General features: G+C 46.8%; 1 pseudogene; it reads left to right on the top strand.

Annotated features, from left to right (window-relative positions):
* LOC111965981 (ankyrin repeat and KH domain-containing protein 1-like) overlaps positions 1 to 12,032 on the top strand; it is a 68,947-nt pseudogene extending 56,915 nt beyond the window's left edge.
* The last annotated feature ends 787 nt before the right edge of the window (positions 12,033 to 12,819 follow it).

The following is a 12,819-nucleotide window of genomic DNA, read 5'->3' as shown; positions in this document are numbered from 1 at the left end:
GCCAGCATTCTCCTCAAGGAGCTGGACCTGGAGAAGTCCAGAGAGGAGAGCAAGAAGCAGGCCCTGGCCGCCAAGAGAGAGAAACGCAAGGAGAAGCGCAAGAAGAAGAAGGAGGAACAGAAGAAAAAGCAGGAGGAGGAGGAGGAGGAGGAAGAGGAGCAGAAGACTACCAAGGAGGATGATGAGGAGGAAGACGGTGAGATGCAGAAGCAGGACGACTCCGCTGAGGGTAAATTATATCTTGGTTTCGATATCTAATCATTTGTTCCCAAAATGCTGCTGATAACATTTGTTTGTGGTGGCTAGTTTAACAAAAGCAAAGTGTAGATTGTAGTCACTCTTTGTCCGTAGACAGTTTATGGTAAGGAAACAAATGTGTAATATTGTGGAACTATTCCTTCAACTCTGTCGTTCCCTCTCCAGAAGTGGACCCCCCCATCGACCCCCCCAGTGCGACCACCACCACCACCATCGGTATCCCCGCCACCTTCAGCTGTGTGTTCGGCAAGAAGAGGGCTAGTGTTGCCACGACAACCAGTGCCAGCCGCAAAAGCAAGAAGAACAAGACCAAGGACTCGTCCCCCAGCGAACCAATCATATGTCTGGACCCACAGGTATTAACCAATCATACTGCAGGACCCACAGGTGGTTGGTGTATTTAAAATATAGATTTGATTTAATTTTTGTAATGTGTATATATCTATACAGTACCAGTCAGAGGTTTGGACACACCTACTGATTCAAGGGTTTTTCTTTATTTTACTATTTTCTACATTGTAGAATAATAGTGAAGACATCAAAACTATGAAATAACACATAGGGAATCATGTAGTAACCAAAAAAAAGTTTGAGCCAATCAGTTGGGTTGTGACAAGGTCGGGTGGTATACAGAAGATATTTAGTAAAAGAACAAGTCCATATGGCAAGAACAGCTCAAATAAGCAAAGAGAAATGACAGTCCATCATTAAAAGACAAGAAGATCAGTCAATCCGGAACATTTCAAGAACTTTGAAAGGACAGATTTTCACCAGTCTAATGTCCATTGCTTGTGTTTCTTGGCCCAAGCAAGTCTCTACTTCTTATTGGTGTCCTTTAGTAGTGGTTTCTTTGCAGCAATTCGACCATGTAGAAAATAGTAAAACATAAAGAAAAGCCCTTGAAGGAGTAGGTGTGTCCACTTTTGACTGGTACTGCATTTAAAAAAAAATTGTATTTATTATTTTACCTTTATTTAACTAGGCATGTCAGTTAAGAACAAATTCTTATTTTCAATGACAGTCTAGGAACAGTGGGTTCACTGCCTTGTTCAGGGGCAGAACGACAGATTTTTACCTTGTCAGCTCGGGGATTCGATCTTGCAACCTTTCAATTACTAGTCCAACACTCTAAAGGCTACCTGCCGCCCCAAATGATGTATTATGTGACATGACTGCAGAATATAATGTAGCCTAGCTAAATTTAAGGACAAGAGAGTGAAGCTGTGCTTTTCTGGGTGGCTGCAAATACGTACACATGTCCACTCGTCTTTTCCACTCAGTTATACATCAAACAATCTGTCAATCAAGGTGTCTAATCAGTGATGATTCCATCTCTGTCCAGCAGGTGGTGCTGGCACAGCACAAGGCCAACAAGATCCATGGGGAGCCACGGGGTGGTGGGGTGACAGGGGCGGGGGGCACCAGCGACTCAGACCCCCTGGACAGCACCGACTGTGCTAGTGAGAGTAGCAGCAGCGGGGGCAAGAGCCAGGAGCTCAACTTCCTCCCTGACCTCCCCTCTTCTTCCTCATCCTCCTCTTCGTCATCCTCCTCTTCGTCCTCGGGCCCCACTCACAGCCTGCTGCCAGGCCCGGAGAAGAAACACTGTCTGCAGCTACACCCAGGCAACCAAGTCACCGTCTCCATCTCTAAGCCTACACATAAGTGAGTGACCTGCAGCGCTTTAGAGGAGAGCCGTTGGTTTGACTTTGACTAACAACTGTCGGTTTACTAAAGGAAACCATCAAATCACACACAACAGTGCATTTCTATTACAAATACATAGATAAAACCTCAACCTTATTAAATGTCAATCTGACCTTTATCCCGTTCTCTCTCTTCCTCCCCCTTGTTCTCTCCCCCTCTTTCTTCCCCCCCAACCTCTCAGAGCTCCAGACATGAGTGAGTTGACCCCCAGCAGCTCTGTACCGTCTCAGTTTAAGACCATGTCGCTACCCGTCACATCCCCCAACAGCAAGAGCCTCACCAGCCCCAAGAGGGGACAGAAGAGAGAGGAGGGTTGGAAGGAGGTGGTGAGACGGTGGGTACACACACACTCCATCTAGAAATGATTCAAGTAAATCTATAGGATATTTTAGTCCAGTGGTTCCCAACCTTTTTTGGTTACTGTACCACCAACTGAATGTTTTTCTGCCCGGAGTACCCCCTCATGCATTTTACCAGTAGACCTATGGTCTCATGAGTCTTCAAGTGCCCCCCAGTGGACAGGCCAAGTGCCCCCCAGTGGACAGGCCAAGTGCCCCCCAGTGGACAGGCCAAGTGCCCCCCCAGTGGACAGGCCAAGTGCCCCCACAAAGTGGACAGGCCAAGTGCCCCCAGATTCCCTGGTTGGGAACCACTGTTTTAGACAATGAGGAAAAATAAGTTGTCAGGCCTGTGGCTCCCCATGGATCTTGTCCTTTGGCCCAGTTCTAAACCCCATATGAACCTCTCTCTCCGGGCTGCAGGTCTAAGAAGCTATCGGTGCCGGCCTCGGTGGTGTCGAGGATCATGGGTAGAGGAGGCTGCAACATCACAGCTATACACAGGACGTCACGGGAGCACACATTGACGTGGACAAACAGAAAGACAAGAACGGAGAGAGATGATCACCATCAGGTAGGAACGGAGAGATGGAGAGCCTGACCTCTGGTGGCAGCAGCCCATTATTACACTAGTCAGCAGAGTCTAGAACTGAACAGGAGGAAAGCAGAGAAACGAGTAATAATCACGTGTTGATTAATCTGAATGATTCTAAGTATTTAACAGAGTAATAGATGTGTTGATTTATCAATCCTCCTGCCGTATCTCCAGGATATCAGTGAAATACTGTGAATGGTTGGAACCATGTCCGTGGAATGTGTACATTGTTGTGTGTCCCCTGACCCCTGTGTTGTGATGGTCCATTCCAGAGGTGGCACGGAGTCGACACGCCACGCTGTCCAGCTGATCAACTCTCTGATCCAGGACCCAGCCAGGAACTAGAGGACCTCATCCCCAGGAACCACATCAGGGCCCCGGCTCCAAGATCACCTCAGCCCCCTTCCCCACCCCCATTGGGGCTAACCTTAACCTCAGCGTCGGGGCCAAGGCCCTGGGCTCCCTGGTCACATCCTCTGGGGTCTCCTTCCAGTCCTCTTCCTCTCAGACAGGGGGTAAGATGGGTAAGGGTCTGTCTGGGGTGAGACAGCCCTTCCCCGTGTCTCTCCCCCTGGCCTCCGCCCATCCCCAGCTGGCCCTCCTGGCAGCCCAGACCATGCATCAGATCAGACCCCCATGCTGCCCATGGCCCAGTTCGGTGGGCCTTTTCCCCTGCGCCAGCACGTGGGGCCCGTTCCCGGCGGCCGCTGAGTCCCGGTAGCGCCAACAGCTCCCCAAACACAACGGTGGTAGTAGTGGTAACAACCAGCCCAGATCCAACTTGTCTAGTCATAATGATCACAATAACACATCATCCACGGGTCCTCTGTCTCCAGTCCTAGTGCTTCTAACTGTCAGACAGCTACTACTACAGGGTCACCCCACACCCCTAACCCCCTCTGGGGCCCAGCCCAGCACCCCCATACCCTCCTCAGTCAGGAAACAGCTGTTCACCTCTGACCCCAAGCACATAGGGGTCAACTCTGTCGCCATGGTTACTGCCACCACTGTCAGTAGTAGTAGTCACTCAGTGAGAGGTACAGGGTCTCCCGCCCACCAACACACGGGCTTAACGGCTACAAACGCCCCTAACCCTCTTCAACCCAGGTCATTCCATCTCTCAGCCCCCCAAGTCACCCCCGTCCCCCCTCGCCCTGCTCCCCAGGCAAGGAGAAGCTGACCCCTCCCTCTCTCAGGAGGCCCTGTCCGTCTCAGTCAACAATGTGGTTAGTTCAGGTGGTTTCACCGCCCCTGTCATGGCTGCCCCCTCCAAACCTGAACCCCGCCAGCAGCACCAACCCCCTCCTCCTCACCTCCTCATCATCAGACCCCCTCCACCTCTCTCCCTCTTCAGTCCAGCTCCCACCTTCCCCCATCCTCCTCCACCGCCTCACACACACACCTCAACAGCACCGTACCTCACTTCTCGGCTCCCGCTCCCCGTGTCTCACACCGCATGCAGCCCCCGACAGGGCCCTACTACCAACACCTCGACCAGCATCAACAACCGTTCCTACCCCACAACACAGCAACAAACGTTCCTACCCTAACACACAGCAACAAACGTTCCTACCCCATAACACACAGCAACAACATGAGCACCCCAAACAGAAGCAGCCCCAGCCGCCCTCCATGCCCCCTCAGCCCCAGTCCTCCATGGGTCTGATGAACGGCTCTCAGATGCAGCAGCAGGTCCATGGTGGGCCAAGCCCCAGCAGATGCCCCCTAACTTCGGCCCTGCAGCTTCTTCAACCATTTCAGCAGCATGTTCGACAACAACAACCAGGTGGGTGCCACCACACATTATTTTCTACTATTTCTGTTCTCCACAGAATCGTTTATTATTTCAATAGAGCAGCGCTCTCCAACCCTGTTCCTGGACAGCTACCCTCCTGTAGGTTTTACTCCAACCCTGTTCCTGGAGAGCTACTCTCCTGTAGATTTACACTCCAACCCTGTTCCTGGAGAGCTACTCTCCTGTAGGTTTAAACTCCAACCCTGTTCCTGGAGAGCTACTCTCCTGTAGGTTTTCACTCCAACCCTGTTCCTAGACAGCTACCCTCCTGTAGGTTTTCACTCCAACCCTGTTCCTGGAGAGCTACTCTCCTGTAGGTTTTCACTCCAACCCTGTTCCTGGAGAGATACCTCCTGTAGGTTTTCACTCCAACCCTGTTTCTGGAGATCTACCCTCCTGTTAGGTTTACACTCCACCCTGTTCCTGGAGAGATACCCTCCTGTAGGTTTTCACTCCACCCTGTTTTGGAGATCTACCCTCCTGTAGGTTTCACTACAACCCTGTTCCTGGAGAATACCCTCCTGTAGGTTTACACTCCAACCCTGTTTCTGGAGATCACCCTCCTGTAGGTTTACACTCCAACCCTGTTCCTGGAGAGTACCCTCCTGTAGGTTTACACTCCAACCCTGTTCCTGGAGATCTACCCTCCTGTAGGTTTACACTCCAACCCTGTTCTTGAGATCTACCCTCCTGTAGGTTTACACTCCAACCCTGTTCCTGGAGATCTACCCTCCTGTAGGTTTACACTCCAACCCCAGCTGTAACTAACCTGATTCAGCTGATCAAACAGCTAATTATTAGAATCAGTTGTGCTAGATTAGGGTTGGAGTGAAAACCTACAGGAGGGTAGCTGTCCAGGAACAGGGTTGGAGTGAAAACCTACAGGAGGGTAGCTGTCCAGGAACAGGGTTGGAGAGCGCTGCCATAGAGTAACATGTTTTGAAGGTTTATTTCTTTATTTATAGGGGATAATGCACATTAATCAACATCAATATTACAATAATGCAACATCCATGTAAATGTGCCGGGGTTAGCCAAAAGCTCATTTGCACCAGTAGTCCCTGGGCAGGTAAGGTCCTTTACACAGCCACTATACAAATACTCACTAAAACAATACAAAATATATTACATCCAATAATATATCATTTTAACAACAACACTATCATCAACTGTCGTCTTACATATGAGGAACCACAGATAACTCATGTGTACAGGTTTAGATAGATTTGAGCCATGTTTTCAATTTTACATTTAAAAATCCAATAATCAGTGCAGTTTCTCAAGTCCATTGGCATTGCATTCCAGTATATTGTAACGGAGAAGGGCGATTGATCGAAATTACTGTGTCAAAAAGGGACAACGCAATCAACCTCTAGTTACTGCCCTTGTTGTCCTGGAGGTGCTTTCCTTGAGCATCATATGCCGGCATAGGAGTGGAGACCATGCAGGATCTTAAAGACCAGGCTTGCATCTACATACTGCTTAAACCTAGGCAGACATTATGTTTGTAAATGATATGACAATGGTGGTAACTGTTTAGTTTATCAAAAATATTAAGTGTTTGTTTGTAGAGTGATTCAATTGGTTTCAGAATAGTAGCTCCTGCTTGTGACCAACATGTGAGAAGATCATAGCATGCATATATAGTTTGGTGGCCTCTAGAGGAAGGAAAGGTCTTATTAACCTAAAGTTGGATAATCCAAACTTGACCTTGTTAACCACCGTCACATGTTTCTTAAATGTCAAGTTGGAGTCCCCAAAAAACCTCTGAGATACCTGAAGTTAGACAACTTTCAGATTCTCCCCATTAACAAGAACAGCTCGTTGGGAGGAATCAATGGATTTCTTGGAGAAGTACATAGTTTTGTCGATATTTAAATGCATGCAAGAATTAGTTGTCCATTTAGAATAATGTGCTACAGCTTCAGTTAACTTGTTAACTTGTCTATTTTTTGTGTACATACAGAACTGTATCGTCTGCATACATCTGCATGTTAACTTGTGGGCAAGCAAGTGGGAGATCATTTACATTTGAAGTTGGTTGGAATCATTAAAACTCGTTTTTCAACCACTCCAAAAATGTCTTGTTAACAAACTATAGTTTTGGCAAGTCGGTTAGAACATCTACTTTGTGCATGACACACGTAATTTTTCCAACAATTGTTTACAGGCAGATTATTTAACTTATAATTCACTGTATCACAATTTGAGTGGGTCAGAAGTTTACATACATTAAGTTGACTGTGCCTTTAAACAGCTCCGAAAATTCCAGAAAAGGATGTCATGGCTTTAGAAGCTTCTGATAGGCTAATTTACATTGTTTTAGTCAATTGGAGGTGTACCTGTGGATGTATTTGAAGGCCTACCTTCAAACTCAGTGCCTCTTTGCTTGACATCATGGGAAAATCAAAAGAAATCAGCCAAGACCTCAGAAAACCAAAATTGTAGACATCCACAAGTCTGATTCATTCTTGGGAGCAATTTCCAAACGCCTTAAGGTACCACGTTCATCTGTACAAGCAATAGTATGCAAGTATAAACACCATGGGACCACGCAGCCGTCATACCGCTCAGGAAGGAGACGCGTTCTGTCTCCTAGAGATTAACGTACTTTGGTGCGAAAAGTGCAAATCAATCCCAGAACAACAGCAAAGGACCTTGTGAAGATGCTGGAGGAAATGGGTACAAATGTATCTATATCCACTTAACCTGAAAGGCCGCTCAGCAAGGAAGAAGCCACTGCTCCAAAACCGCCATAAAAAGCCAGACTATGGTTTGCAACTGCACATGGGGACAAAGATCGTACTTTTTGGAGAAATGTCCTCTGGTCTGATGAAACAAAAATAGAACCGTTTGGCCATAATAACCATTGTTATGTTTGGAGGAAAAAGGGGGAGGCTTGCAAGCCGAAGAACACCATCCCAACCGTGAGGCACGGGGGTGGCAGCATCATGTTGTGGAGGTGCTTTGCTGCAGGAGGGACTGGTGCACTTCACAAAATAGATGGCATCTTGAGGAAGGAAAATGATGTGGATATATTGAAGCAACATCTCAAGACATCAGTCAGGAAGTTATAGCTTGGCTGCAAATGGACAAAGACCCAAGCATACTTCCAAAGTTGTGGCAAAATGGCTTAAGGACAACGTATTGGAGTGGCCATCACAAAAGCCCTGACCTCAATCCTATAGAAAATTTGTGGGCAGAACTGAAAAAGCGTGTTGCGAGCAAGGAGGCCTACAAACCTGACTGTTACACCAGCTCTATCAGGAGGAATGGGGCAAAATTCACCCAACTTATTGTGGGAAGCTTGTGGAAGGCTACCTGAAACGTTTGACCCAAGTTAAACAATTTAAAGGCAATGCTACCAAATACTAATTGAGTGTATGTAAACCTCTGACCCACTGGGAATGTGATGAAAGAAATAAAAGCTGAAATAAATAACTCTACTATTATTCTGACATTTCACATTCATAAAATAAAGTGGTGATCCTAACTGACCTAAGACAAGGAATTTTTGCTAGGATTAAATGTCAAGAATTGTGAAAAACTGAGTTTAAATGTATTTGACTAAGGTGTATGTAAACTTCCGACTTCAACTGTATATAGATGGTAAACAGAAGGGGTCCTAATATTGACCCTTGTGGGACCCCAATGTTATAGTAAAGAGACTGAGTGTCCCCCCAATAAACCCTATGACTTCTGTTCGTCAGATAGGAATACATCCAACTAACTTCAGTGGACACATTAAGGGAGGATGATTTGGATAGGAGGACCTCATGATTCACAGTATCAAATGCCTTTTGTATTAACCAAAGAGACTCCCCCGACTTCAGCTATGTCCAGTTTAGATTTAATGCAGAAAATGTTGTGACCTAAACTTCAGTGCCTACTCATTTCGGGTCACACCTGTGGTCTAGTTGCTCACTAACCACTTGTCTCTCTATTAGGTGGGTAACAACCAGGTGTGGGGTGCGTGCCACCTCCCTGCCCGCTCCCCTCCTGAGCAGCAGTATTCTGCCCCCCCCGCCTACATGGGACAGATGGATGGCATGATGGCCCCTCCTCCAGACAGCTCCAAGGCCCCTGGGTACCGCTCTGCCTCACAGAGGATGGTCAACAGTCCTATTGGTAAAAGAAAGGGACATTTAGATGTTATTTTATTTTTTATATTAAACTTTTTGACCTTACATTCTTTATGTCCCAAACTCTCTCCTTGTCTTACAGCTCTGAGTCTGACCAGCTATGCTACCAGTATGTCTGGTAGTCCAGTCTATCTGCACGGCCCAGCAGCTGTGGGCCCCCCCTCCTTCAGCAGACAGCACTTCTCCCCTCACCCCTGGAGCGCTGACACATCAGGTACTGACACGATGTGTAAACAATCTAAAATGCCCACAGAGCTTATTTTCCAGGAATTCCGCACACAGGGGAAAAAATGATTTAACTAAGGCAAAACTCTCTTAAATTGTATAACTGTTTTTTAGACTCAAAACCCCTAATCTTTAACCCCTCCTCTCCCCAGGCGAGTCCCAGGCGGTGCCCCCTCCCTCCAAGGTGTCGTCGTCTGGCCCCGTGGCCCCCACTCCCCACCAGGGCAAGCAGGGCCAGGGCAGCAGCCAGCAGGACAGGAAGGTGCCTCCTCCCATCGGGACAGAGAGGCTGGCGAGGATCAGACAGACCACTGTCAACCCTCCTCTCCTCCAGACCTCCTACACCGCTCCTGTCGGACAGGGAGGCATATGGTCCTTCGGAGTCGGCAGCGCCTCGGGTGAGTAGTCACACACACCAGACGGACACACACCAGATCGATGTGTTCACACACAACCTTTAACCCACGCTGGTCTCTCCATCCCCAATGTCTACAGCCCTGATAAACAGCTAATGGGTATATAGACACCCCACCTTGCGTACACACACACACACACACACACACCCCACTGCCCCCCCACTCACACACACACACACACACACACACACACACACACACACACACACACACACACACACACATATACACACACAAATAAGATTTGATTTGACACAGTATCTCTCGGTCTCTTACCTCCCATCTCCCCCTCTAGAAGCCATGTCAGGTTGGTCTCAGCCCCTGATGGGCAGTCACATGGTCCACCCTGGGCTGCAGGCGGACCACACCTTCTCCCAGTACCAGCCCATGGAGCAGGACGACACCGGCATCTCTAACCCCGCTAACTACCACCAGCAACACATCAACCACCCCAACAACTACATGGACTTCCCTAAGGTAACACACAAACTACCTGGACTAACCTGTACCCCTGCACACTGACTCGTTACCGGTACCCCCTGTATATAGCCTCGTTATTCTTATGTATAGGTCTTGTTACCTTGTGATTCATTTAGATTTTTGTTTTTGTTTATTTCGTACATCTTTTCTTAACTCTTTCTTGAACTGGGTTGTTTTTGTTTTGACAAACCTTTGTCTATTTGAGAAGGTGATATGATATTTTCAAATGGCTGTTCCTCTTCTGGTCCGTGTCTCCAGGGTAGGACCATGTTAATATACTGTAGTTAGTAGACCTGGTTGTCTCCAGGGTAGGACCATGTTAATATACTGTATTAGAGCTGGTTGTATCCAGGGTAGACCATGTTAAAATTACTGTAGTTAGTGACCTGGTTGTACCAGGTAGGACCATGTAATATCACTGTAGTTAGTGGAAACGCTGGTTGTACCAGGTAGGACCATGTTAATATACTGTAGTTAGTGGACCTGGTTGTACCAGGTAGGACCATGTAATATACTGTAGTTAGTGGACCTGGTTGTATCCATCGGGTAGGGCCATGTTTAATATACTGTAGTAGTAGCCTGTGTCTACCATGTAGAGACATGTTAATATACTGTAGTTAGTAACCTGGTTGTGATGTGTAGATGACCTGGTTGTCTCCATGGTAGGACCATGTTAATATACTGTAGTTAGTGACCTGGTTGTGATGTGGTATAATGACCTGGTTGTCTCCAGGTAGGACATGTTAATATACTGTAGTAGTAGACCTTGTGGATGTGTATAATAACCTGGTTGTGATGTGAATAATGACCTGGTTGTCTCCATGGTAGGACCATGTTAATATACTGTAGTTAGTAGATCTGGTTGTGATGTGTATAAATGACCTGGTTGTCTCCATGGTAGGACCATGTTAATATACTGTAGTTAGTAGATCTGGTTGTTGATGTGTATAATGACCTGTTGTCTCCAGGGTAGGACCATGTTAATATACTGTAGGTTAGTAGACCTGGTTGTCTCCATGGTAGGACCATGTTAATATACTGTAGTAGTAGACTCTGGTGTGAAGTGTATTAATAACTGGTTTGTGATGTGAATAATGACCTGGTTGTCTCCAGGGTATGGCCATGTCGATGTATGGAGGGACCATGCTGCCCCCCAACCCCCCTATGGGAGAGGGTCCAGGGGGGGCCATGTTCAACGGGCTGCATGCTGCCGACCCTGCATGGAGCCCCATCATCAAGGTGGTCCCCAACAACGCAGACAACACCGACCCACAGCAGGTGAGACTTTTTCTACACACACACACACACACACACACACACACACACACACACACACACTTATCTTTGCTAATGGAATCTCCTTCTCTCTCCCCTGTTCCACTTCTCATCTTCTTCCTCCTCGTTCAGGTGTGGCCTGGTACCTGGGCTCCTCACGTGCACCTGAACCACGTCAACTAGCCGGCTGGCTTCGACAGAAATCAAACGCACACACACAACACAAACATGAATTTAATTTCCAACTGACAACAAAAATCAACAGAATTGTAAAACATGTTAACTTTAGTAGAGAACGAAGAGCAAAGCAGAGTTTGAAGAAATGGAGAGAAATGATCTTTACACCGTTCTTTAATGTGCCTAACTCAAAATAAGAAATAAAGAAATATACTACCATTTCAGCGATGGCTGTTGTGGAGTCGGGAGGGAAAACTCTGGGCCCTAGTTCTGTTTAAAGTCCTGTTGATGTCTGATGAATAAACTGACAGCCTGTCCAACCGGCTCCATGCTCTGTAGCTTAGATTTAGGACTTCGACTCGCGTACAGAGTTCTCGTTCTCCTCAGGGGGAGAGCTGATGATGACGTAGCTAATGATACTCAGCCAACAACTAGAGGATGATGATTACCTAAAGAGAGGAAGAAATCAGAATACCTTTTAGTGGTAAATACATGTATAATTGTTTACATACTAAAAAGGGTTAAAATGAGAGTACATTTCATGTCGTATAGTGGCTCTACTTTACGTAGCCTGTATTAATGTGAAATATTTACCTTAATATTCAATAAACATATTGAAATGTACTTGTGGCTGTGCACTTTATTGTTTGTGTAGGTAGGGCTTTGTTTTCATTTCCCCAAAATGAATAGCATGTTTGACTAGTTACAACACAATGCATTGTCATCTTACAAAATAGAATCTGCACACTCAACTCATGGCTCTGATGCGTTACATTTTAATAAATATTAACATTGACAGCTAACGCTCATAACCAAGTGGGAAGCTGATATTTACCACATATGACTGGGGGAAATCTACTTGGACGCCCCTCCAACTGGTGATTACTAGTGGGAAACGCGTCTATCATCCCTGACCTCCGACTTCTCCCACAATCGATGTTCAAATCAGTAAGGACTTAAAATGGTCCACACACACAGCGCCTCTTCACCCTTAGGAGGTTGAAAAGATTTGGCGTGGGCCCTCAACTGCACCATTGAAAGCATCTTGACTTGTTGCATCACTGCTTGGTATGGCAACTGCACCGCCCTCGATTGCATGGCGCTACAGAGGGTGGTGCGGACAGCCCAGCAGGCTCCTGAACAGCTTCTATCCCCAAGCCTTAAGACTGCTAAATAGCTACAGTGCATTCAGAACCTGTCACTTTTCCCACATTTTGTTACTTTACAGCCTTATTCTAAAATGTATTCATGTTTTTTTCCCTCATCAATCCACACAATACCCCATGACAAAGCAAAAACATCACATTTACAGCCTGAGTCTTCTTGGATATGACGCTAAAAGCTTGGGGCACCTTTATTTGGGGAGTTTCTCCCATTCTCTGCAGATCCTCTCAAGCTCTGTCAGGTTGGA

Source organism: Salvelinus sp. IW2-2015, linkage group LG6.2 (genome assembly GCF_002910315.2).
Source record: "Salvelinus sp. IW2-2015 linkage group LG6.2, ASM291031v2, whole genome shotgun sequence".
NCBI classification, from domain to species: Eukaryota; Metazoa; Chordata; class Actinopteri; order Salmoniformes; family Salmonidae; genus Salvelinus; species Salvelinus sp. IW2-2015.
This window is presented reverse-complemented; position numbering and strand designations above follow the sequence as displayed.